Source organism: Chamaea fasciata, unplaced genomic scaffold (genome assembly GCF_029207755.1).
Source record: "Chamaea fasciata isolate MVZ Bird 193981 ecotype frontalis unplaced genomic scaffold, bChaFas1.0.hap1 SCAF_2, whole genome shotgun sequence".
Lineage (NCBI taxonomy): Eukaryota > Metazoa > Chordata > Aves > Passeriformes > Sylviidae > Chamaea > Chamaea fasciata.
In genome coordinates this window covers 104,398,045-104,409,662 of record NW_027094087.1, presented here as the reverse complement: position 1 = coordinate 104,409,662, position 11,618 = coordinate 104,398,045, and positions in this window count along the sequence as shown.

The following is an 11,618-nucleotide window of genomic DNA, read 5'->3' as shown; positions in this document are numbered from 1 at the left end:
TTCCCTTGCATTTTGTGCCATGTACCTTCATTATCTTAATACTTTTTTTCTTTTTTATTATTTAACAAGTGTAGACTTTCCTTCACTTTCCAATCTCTGCAAGACTACTTGTGTGTATGTGAATCTCAATTAATTTTAAACCCATGTTCAAAGGAATATTGTATGAAAAAAATCCAAAAGTTCAGATATATTGCTTCAGCTGGAATAAAATATAATTGAGTTTAAACAGAACTGTGAAGGATCTGGCCTTACCAGATCTTTTCAAAGAGAAAAACATTGTTCCTTCCAACTAAGAAAGTGAGAATTGCTCCCATAGTAATTACTAAGACATCCTAAACATGGTTATCATTTTCCAAAACATGTAATAAAACTAAATTAACATTAACCTCTTGGTTACTTGCATATATCCACAGCAAGGTTAATACTTTTTCTATTTCAGATTGTTTTCAGACGTTTTTATTGTAATTGTTTTCATCTGATATTTTTTTCCGATCCACTTACAACCCCAAATAGAGTACTTTTTAGTACTGTCCTTCCCAATATATACAATAATTCTTATATCTAACACAGGAATGAATTTCTGAAGGTACTGTTCACATGCAGAAAAGCTGAAAGCCGTGCTTATCTTCAAATCAACACCTCTTGCATGGAAATTGGTGTGCTCATTCAGTCTTTCATCCATCATATACACTCCCTCTCTGTTTCACCCCACAATAGGTTTCTCAAAGACTGTCCCACCATTGTGGGGACCGCCTCCTGTTTCTGTCTCAGCTTGTGTCACACCCAAACCTTTGAAGTCTTTACACTTTTGACTGCCAGGAGAGCCCATACACTTCTCCTGCTTTCCTAGATCTTTCCTGCCTGTCTGCTGTGAGCTTTCATCTTGATTCTAGGAGGCTGGAGAGCAATATGTGTACTCCAGCATAAGATCTGATGAGATTCTGTGGGTTTGCCCACCTTTAAATTTTTCCTGTTCCCGACCAGGAGGTTTCTCTGGTTGTCAGATATAGATCTGAGAGACCTGCTTGTATTTTGCTTTTTGTCTTTTGGTGTGATCTGGAAGAAGATTACAGCACTTTCTCCACTACTTACAAAGTGGTTTGGAAAGCTCCCTATGTCTTATTGTCTAAATCATGTCTGGAAAAAGTTTAATAGTTTTTCTGTAAAAAAAAAAAAAAAATCCATAATCTTTCCACTAACTACAACAGTCTCTTCTTTGAGGTCCTACTCTTTCTCCAACTTATTCCTTCAGGAATTTGTAAGCTTGCAAATTCTCAGTCCAGAAATATCAGTGGCAGCACCAAGATCACTAGTAACCTCTTTAAGCAGCATTCCTTACTTTTGCTCAGTAGGTACATAGCTATTACAATAGGTTTTACAATAAATTGAGGGATAACTCCAATTCTGTCGTCAGCAGTTGGAATCCAATAGACCAAGCTGCACAAACTCTCTGCAGAATCAAGAAGATTTCCAAGTTTGAAAGATGGGTAAAAGCAAATGTTGGGTTTTATTTAAACAGGAATTATTATTTCCTGTAGCCTACTGTAGTGAAGATCAGACAAAAAAGAAGGAACAAATCAAATAAAGCAGTCAGGTAATCATGCTAATTTGAAGTGCGTAAAAGCAAGAGCAGTGCGTAGGTTAAACCATAATTTTATTAGATAATGGCATAAGGACAAGCCTTTCTGCCCCTGGGATTCATTTTGGTGAGGCTCTGTTCATGACCCCAAGTGTGGAAAAACAGAATAAGAAAAGAGAACAAATTATCATTGTGTATCTGGACAGACACTATCAGATTGACTAACAATTTGCTTTTAAGTTTGTTTATATCTGCTAGAAAAGTTAACAGGTGGATAATTAAACTCTCTGCCTGACCCAGAGGGAGTAGAGTACACTTAAAATGTTACTGGCTGCAGAAATTCTTCCAATGAGTATGCTCTAACTTTACTTAGAGATACCTTTATAAATGTTAATTTACCTCCTCTAAGAACAAATATACAACTTTTTTGATACTAAAACTGTCCCACTAGTAGCATGAACTTAAGTATTCAAAATATTTAAACCTTTTTCAATGTTTAAGCCATGGCATACTGACTGATACATGCCATACTGCTCCTTCTGAAGAACCCAGAATTTCTGCTTTTCCTATCAGCAGCACAACAGACAAACCATACATAAGAAATCCATTTCCTTCTGTAGGTTGGGTGGACACAAATTATTGCTAATGTGTTACTAAGAATGTGCAACATCTCCTTCCTTGCAATTAATGTTTCTTTTAGTGAGCTGCTATAAATAGGCTTAAATAGTTGTAGCAGCAACAGTGGGAACAGCAGTGGTTATAACAAAAATAAAAATAATTAGTATCAACAATAATAATAGAGGTCCCATTATTAAGCTTTTATTTTGTCATTTAGTGGGAAGAAAAAAAAATGTATTTTGCAATTCTAAACAAAGTATTTTGTAGCAGTATTTCACTGCTTATCTTCCTTTTTATACCGTGAGTGTAAACCTTTATGGAAAGGACTGACTTTTCTTTCTGTGCTTCTATTGGACTTGACACACCATTTATGACAACAGCAACTCGTAGGGGCTACCATTAAGACAGGGAAAAATCAGACATATTATGTTGATACCAATAAATGAAAGAAAATTCAAGGTAAGGTTTTTATACAGAATAGAGATATGTTGAACTGATAAAACATCTTTCATAAATCATTTTTTCAATGCATGTATTATGTCCGAACTCCTTTCCACTTGTCCAAAGGTGAGATATCTCTACCCCTGAGTGTTTCACAAACACACCTACTCTATACCATGATGTTACAGCAGACTTGCTGAGCAATGCCCTTCACACATTTTTGTTTGTACATATGACATGTAGGAGGTAAAAGGATTAAATATTGCTTTTCGTGTTTTACAGTAAAATTTTGGTTTCTTATGCTTCCATTTTACTTCATTTTCCATGGTGACATCTGCTAGTGATTTGGGGGGCTGATACTTCTAAGTGTCCTGGAAGGCTGATTTCTGGAAATATGAAAAATTTGGGACTTTTTTTTTTTTTTTTAAGCAACTGGAAAGAACTTCTCCAAGAATTAAAAAAAACACCTAATACTAATGAAAGTAACTTAAACACTGTATACCATGAGATTAAAATATTACTTATAAAACAATCTAAAATTTAATACTAGCTCTAAAATGATACGTTGAAGCACAAAATTAAAATAGTTATATAGACGTTCTCAGATTTTCTGTTGAAATTGATAATTCTTGATGGGCAAATTGCTGAAAGAGTGTATTAGATTTATGCAATATGTTTACTTAAAAACTTCCAGTGTCGGCAAAATTATTTTAATGTAATAAAATGAGTTAAAAATAATCTAATCTTAAATTGGTCAAATGAACTTCACTTTAAAAAATGGGAATTTATGCCCTATTTATTTTTATTCTAAAACCAGAATAAAGTAAGCATTATTTATTATTGGAAGTAATATCAACTTGTGGTTGTCTTCCAAAATAGAATTTTAGAATGTGTAAATTAGGGTCTAACTTAGCTTGCATGAACTATTTCTTAATAGCAATAAAATTAGAGAATGAAGGACTGGAAGAAAGGAAAAAATATACTTGACTCTTAGAGTTTATAAGACTGATAATTTGGGAGAAAATGCATTTTATATTCATAAACTGAACTTATTTATTATGATTACTTCTATTGGTGAAAAAGTTGATCTTTTTTATTATATCTTCAATGAGAATGTTGCAGCAGTTGAAGCATTCAAAAGAAAGCTGGAAAAGAAAAAGAATAATTTATTGAGAATTCCTGAAACATTCTTGAGAAGGTGTTGTGAGAAAGGGCAACAAGATAAGGAATATTTAAACCACAGCAGTGAAGTAGAAAAATGTTTAATGGCCATTTAGCAGTAAAGAGTTTTTTATTATTATTTTGGCAACAGGTTTTTATTTTGCTAGTCCAACTTAATGAACACCACAGTGAACTTTATAGCAAATATGAAAAGAATGATATAAATATTTCTGGTTACATAGTTAAATTGGCTGTTGAGATGTGGTATAGAAGAATAAAAATTATTTTCCCCAAATTTGTTTATTTGGAAATTAAAAATATCTTGTATCACTCTCACTTTGGACCATCAAAAATTTTGGAGAAGTATTGTCCTGACTAATGTCACTTCCTTGTGGCATAAGACTGTGGGAGAAATCTAAGTCTAACTTTAATAAGAAATTTAAAGACTTTCAGAAATATTTATGCACATTCTTTTTCAATTTTAAAGGCTGCCTTGAAACAGTATCATTCTGCCTATATCAGAAAGTATATTAATACCAAATATTATTTGGAGGATGCTATTTTTCAGTGATACTCAATATTTTAAAGGTTGTAGTTCATGTTTCATTCCTGCTGCTCAGCCTGTGCAAGGTGACTTTCATAGATCTGACTTGGTTGAAATGTTATTCATGTTCCATAAGACACTACAAAGTTGTAAGCATTGCTTCCTTTGTCATTTAATATTCTCTTCTGATCTCTGTGTCATTTGCTCAGAGTTAATTAGCAAAAGATTAGAATGGAGAATTCATAGAAGTTTTTATTAAAATTATGTTAAAGGCTTAGAAAATTCAGTGGAGACCTCCTAAAGTGCACAGTATTAGTGTGCAGTAAATATATTTTTCTATCAAGTTTTCATACTAAAATTATTCATATGTAGAGCATTGATTATCTATATGTTCAATTGGTAAAGAGAAAAATTGTTCTGGTGCATTATTTAGATGTGATTTGTAGTGATCCTGTAATATATTTTTAAGACTCTAAAGCCTTAATATATTTCAGTGCCAGTTTCAAGCAAATTTCATGGAAGGTTTTTCTGTTCACATGGCCAAAAACACAAAATAAAGACTTTCCTGGTGCAGGACAAGTCGTAGATAGAATGTTACTAATCTGAGTGTGACTCATTTTCTGAGTGATCCTTTTCTGTTAATGTCCTGTCCCATAAAGATAAATAGCCATTTACAGTGGTTGAATTTGATTATTTTGTCAGCCAGTAAAGAATTGCTGAAAGTTTAATTTGATTCATTTGAATGCATATTACTTAGGAATCTCTGGTTAATTGTATAGTTATAAGATACTTATCAGATTTAAAATTCCTATAAAACCTTCTCATATTTCTCTCAGATTTACAAAGGACTGAAATTTCCAAGATGACCAATTTCTCAGGTTGGATATTGTGAGTAACACCGACCTTTTCTGTTCTTCTTGTCCATGTTCTTGTTCTATAGTCATCTTTCTATTACAGTAAGGATATTTATTAAATTCTTATAATTGTGCATCAAATAATTTGGTTTTTTTGGATTCCTAGGTCACTTACACTGTATAAATATTATCAGTCTAAGAAATACATTTTGAAATCACTATAACAAAAAGAGAAGGACAGGTAAAGAGGACAATATCACCCAGAAGACAAAGTAGGGTGAAAGGATCCAGTCTACAGTTCACAGTTTCTGTACTCCATAGATAATCCAGTGGTATGTGCCTGCTCTTCTTGCAAGCTTTGAGTAGGATGGAAGTTCTCAAATAACCACTAATTAGAACAGGGAGAAAACTACACTGCCAGTATGTGGTATCCTTCCCTTTACCTTCCCCCCTCTCCCCGCACAACAAAGTAAGTATTTAGAAATATAGCTGAAGTGCACTGGTTTGTGAGAATATCACTCAAAAACTGCATGTGCAATGTCTGGTGCTGCAGTGCAAAGGCTATTTAATTCATTCTGAGCTGATTGCAAAGCTTAATGTTTCTTCCAGGCTTTTGTTTAATAAAACACTTCCTGGTGAATCTGAATAATAATAGATTTTCCCCCTTCTGTGTAAAACCTAAAACATCAGTGTCTGGGTCAGACTCGAGGCTGATCATGATCAGTACTGTCGCTGTCAGTCCAATGTGGATGTTTGGGGAACAGTGTAAGAACAGGTACAAACCATTCCAGTTGCATTTCTAATTGCTTATTTTCCTTCCTTCCTTCCTTCCTTCCTTCCTTCCTTCCTTCCTTCCTTCCTTCCTTCCTTCCTTCCTTCCTTCCTTCCTTCCTTCCTTCCTTCCTTCCTTCCTTCCTTCCTTCCTTCCTTCCTTCCTTCCTTCCTTCCTTCCTTCCTTCCTTCCTTCCTTCCTTCCTTCCTTCCTCCCTCCCTCCCTCCCTCCCTCCCTCCCTCCCTCCCTCCCTCCTTCGTTCCCTTTCTTTTTTTCTCTCACACACTTTCTCTGTAGTCTTGGTTTCTAAATTCAGTTTCTGTTACAGGTCTTGATGTAGAAAACCACTGCATAAGTGCTTAGAATTCATGGTTTGCAGGAATATAGTATAAAGGATTTATATAACTAATATAATTCCACGCATGAAATCATATTCAGACTTGCATGAGTTGCAGGCTTGGAAATAACACCCATGTTTAAATTTCTGCAAAATTCTCAGTATTTATGCTTGCCATAAACTCACCAGAATTTAATGACATTAACCTGGACTCTTCTATATTCAGTTACTTGAAATTTATCCATCAAAACCTGTGCATTTTTTTCTGAGAAAAAGCTTGAAGGATTGATCCATTTTTTACGAAGTGTTACCTGCTTACCGGAGGAATTCTACTTTTCCTGTGTTGTGGCAATGGGTTTGAGTTTCACTGGATGTCTGGAAGCAGTCTGGGCCTGAGAGAAGTAGGGCTGCATATGGCGCCTGGCTACAAGTGAGTCTTGAGACATGGGACTACTCGCAGCCTGTGTTTGTACTAATGCTAATTTGGGAACACCTTCCACCATCCAGCAGATTATGTCTTTTGCTGTCCTCATTTTTTTTTTCCTGATTTTCTCACTTCCTAAAACTGTCTTATGCATGTTTAAAAAAACTGTAGAGGTCTGTTAAAGTTTGCCAATGAAATTCGCTGAAAATGGTGTCTGTTTTACATTGCGGAATTTGGCCAAGACTTTGCTTCCAAATATGAATCTGGCTTTCAAGATGCCATGCTAGAAGACAACATTCATAAAGACAACCAGGAGAGCTACTGTTTTGACAGTAAGGAGTGTGTCTGTGTCTGAGGAATGAGGAAGAAGAGAGCTGTGAACAAAGGAGAGCTGTGTGGCCTGCAGGGAAAGAAGAAAACAGGCTGACACTCAGAGAGTAAGGAATGGAGAAGAAGTAACATGAGAGTGTCCTGTGATGAGGAGATAAGAAAACTGGAGCAGAAGGGAGTAAGTATGGCAGAGAATGAGAGCAAAAAAGCTGGGATGATTGGGGAGAACAAGAAGACAAGGGACAAATGAGATGGATGCACCCTGAAAAATTAATATATTGTTATGAAGACAAATTGATTAATGCTTTATAAGTGCCAGCTGTTCTGGTAGTGAAATCCATTAAAAAATCAAGATGTCAATAATCATCTTTCAGTGCAGAGTTAAGATAACATGTGGTAAATAAACTCCAGAGCCACATATTGAATGATTAGAGAAAAGAAAAATATTGAAAAATTGTCTAAGGTGTAAGCATGTGTCCTGAGTGAGGCAGGTATTCTGTGGAAGAACTAAAGTTTGTATCAAAAAATTTAAAGATTATATCATAAAGTATGCTCACAGAGGTTAGCAAATAAAATTTGCATGGGCAATCTTAATTCTGACATCTCCTAAATCTGAGGGTTTGATTTTGCAATCTTAATGTTCTTACTGGCATTAAAATTAGAATTCAGTTAAGCTGGGTTAAACATAGAATCAATGAAATCTTAGCTGCAAATGCTTCTGCTTCCCAGATGGTTTAAAGCTATTGGTATACCTAGCTCAAACAAACAAATAAAAAAAGATATTGCTTTATTCCTTAGATGTAAAACACTGATGTTTTAAAAATAAGCACAGCATGAGAAGTTCTACTGAAGATCTAATTAGTCTCTGAAGTTTTAAATCTGTCTTATGGTGCTTCATATTTCTGAGCAGAAACTCAAGAAATAATAGTATTGCACTCAGTTTGCTTCACTGCCTTCAGAAATCTTTATTTCATGCTGCAGAGTTAAACTGTCATTAATTTGATTCACATCATGTAACTACACTTCAGGAAGAATAATACAAACTTGATCTGACATTCTTATTTTCTTTTTGAGCAACTTCCTTTTTTTCTAGCTTTTATAGTCCTCTGGGCTCTTGTTCTACAGGATATTCTGATTATATCAGTTCTTTGACTCTTTCAGCTTTCAATCTGTTTTCCTTAAGGCATTTAAATAGTGGGTCTATAGGGGAAATTATCTAACTTTCCTTGTTAGCTAATTTTCGTTTCCTTCTCAGGTTCTGATTTTACCCTCTGTTTCCATTCTTTCTTGGAGAAAACAACCTCATTCTTAAGAACAGCAATGAAAAAATGGAGTTTCAGAGACAATTTATAATGACCTCCCTGACATTATGTAATTTTATGTTGTAACTAAATAGGGAACTCAGATTTTTTAACTGCTACAGCAGAAAAGTAGAAAAGAGAGAAAATGCTCTTTGAAAAATGTGATTTTGATGCTTTGAAATGTTGAACTAAGGAAAGATACTGGTGGATTTGGAGATTAGTAACTTTTCAAATTATTCCTCCAATTTCAAAAAAAAAGAAAAAGCCCTGGTTAATCCCTAAATGAGCCCATAAAACAACTTGTAAATAACATATTTCTGAAACATATTTTCTTGTCTATCTTTTACAATAGCACATTTTCCAGTGTGCAGTGTAGTATGAATATTTCACCATATTTTCCAACGCACCACTAAAAAATTACTATCTCTCAATAAGTAACAGAACTCTTTGTAATTTCAAGTCTTAATTTCTAAAATGCCCTTTTATCTTAGTTAAGTGAATTAGGTGTTTGAAAATACAGCTCTTCAGTCCAACTGTTCATTTGCAACACTTCCAGGAAATCTCTAACTCCACCAGTCTACTTGGTTATAATTCTCAGTGCACAAAAAGAGATGTGATGAAGAGATAGAAACTTTATATTACAAGGTATCTTTCTCACAATGAACTAGTTATTAAATTTCCATGGACTAGGAAACATTTTGAGCTAAATGTTTAAGAGGAAATCCCCTTAAGCCTTGGAAAGAGAAAAAGCCATAGAGTGTGTGGCAAATTATATTATTTTTAGGGAGAGTTATGCATCATTCCAATAAGTAAATATTTAAATGAAGAGGCTTACTTAATGCTGTTTCAAATTAAAATGTGTCAGCAATAATCACAGGAATATAATACAGTAAAACAACTATTAATACAAAACTTGAGAAAAGTAATATGGATTCAAGATGGTTACTGAGGTAGTGAAGAAATTTTCACTGAAATGTTGATGTCTGATATGGCAAATGATAACTGCAATATTTTCACTTTTACACACATGCATATGTTGAATGTCTTGTCAATGGAAATTGCTGGGTTAGCAGGGACCAACAGAATGGAATTAAGATGGAATGGAAAAGAAAATTAAAACCAGTATTTTTTATCATGAAACTCAAAAAATAAATAGGATAAAATACACTTTAGATTAGCATTAGGCCAAATCTAATAGCTATGACATCTTGTAGAAAAGAAAATTTGTGCCGGATGTTTAAACAGGCAGACAAAAATACTGAAAATTAAAAACTCACAAGCAAGTTCTGGTTTTCTTTGGGCTTTTTTTATATCCAATAAATACATCTTAAAATCCCATAGGGTTTGGTACTTTTTGCCCTAAGAAATTTAATAAAAATAAAAAACAAGTAGTACATGTGTGTTGTCCCTTTTTCTAAAAGGAGGTAATGAAACTGGATATTTACAAAATGAAAATGACTTTATGAAAAAGACAGAAAAGAAGTTCATGAGGAGTACTCCTGACATGGCTACCTGGTTATCTCTGCTAAGAGGCTTTGGGTTCCATGGGATCTCTTTCAGTGGGATTATCACACACTGCCAAATGCAAATTTGGAGGACAGAGTTGGCAAAATTCTTGCATGAAACACATTAGAAAACCAATAATGATGGTATTGAACTGTCCAATTTAAAAAAAAAATCACCTTTTTCCAACATATCCCTAATACAAGTCAAATATCCTTCATACAGTCACATAGAATTAGCTTTATTGCATAAATGGATGTGGTAGTTCAAATGAAAATGCAGACATGAGAAACCAGAAGATGGGCAAAGCAAAGATTCACAGAAAGTGTTGATAAGGATTCACAGAATATTCTGAATCGAAAGAGACCCACAAGAATCATCAAGTTCAACTGTTAAACAAATGGCCTGTAACAGAAATTGAACTCACCACCTTGATATTATTAGTCCCATACTCTACACAACTGAGCTAATCTCAGGGTGGTACTAAATGGGAAAAGAAATAGGAAAGAGAACACAAGAAATAATAAAAAGTAAAGAAGAAATGTAAGAAAATTAAAACAGAGTAAGATTTTGTCTCATGTAAAATGAGACGAGTAAATTTTTTTCTCATATACAAGAAGAAAATCTACATAGAAAGTGGTATAGCAAAAAACAAAGTCTGCTAGCAAAGCTACTAAATCAGAATTCAAGATGTTTTGTTTGGGACCTTTTGGAGGGAGGGGAGACAGGTGAATATGATACAATCCAATGTGTAGGAAAGGAAAAGTACAGGTTTCACTTATTGATGGATACTCAATTCAGAATTCAGAAGCAGAATTCAGACTGCCTTACAAAGGAAGTCAGTTACATTAACAATTGATGGTTATGTCCATTGGAAGATATTGAAACTTTTAAATCTTATCTGCTGGATTCCTTAGGTACAGCATGTAAGCAGCATTATTAATTTAATTGTGGTGCTCTCTAACTGTTTTTTTTTCTGCAGATTGAATATTGCATATTGTGTCTACCCCTTAGGGCTTTCATACTATTATTTGTTCATGCCACTGAACAAGAACAAAACAAGAGTGAGAGGAACAAAGACAGGCACCTTTTTTTGAGGTCCTATGCTCCCTGGTAGAGCAAAGAATGGTGAAAAGAAATAAACTGCATCTTCAAAGACGCACATGTCACTGAGTAAAAGGTGTTCCTGATTATTCCATTCAAAAGTGTCCAAGAAGATTAATGCAAAACTATCAGCAAATAACACCCAAAAGAACATAACATGGTGATAAAAAGGAAACTATTTGTTGACAGAACTACTATAAAAAGGATGTCACTGAGTTCTGCCAAGGATATAAAAAAGTGTCAGTGACATTTTAAGTTAACTAAAAGGTGACTAAAATCATAGCTAGTACTTACTGCATTTATAAGCAATGCACAGTCTAATACCTCTGAGAGATGTTTTGAAGGACAAGTGATGAAATGTTATGTTTCATAGTTTAACTGGATGCCTTTTAGGCTTAAATCCTCTCCCTGACAGAGGGTCATTGCTCTGTTTCCAAAGCTAGCAAGTTTAGTGCAGCAAAAGCTTTGAGATTTATAAGCTTTAAGTTACAAGAAAGATTTGAGTATGGAAATCAAGTTATTTTACATGTAGTAGCCCCTTATCAGATTTATGCCTATATTCACACTCAGTGTATCAAGTCATTAGTCCCCTAGGTAGTCTTGGAATATGCCAAAGGTTTTGTGCACAGATGTGAAAATGGACTGGCTTG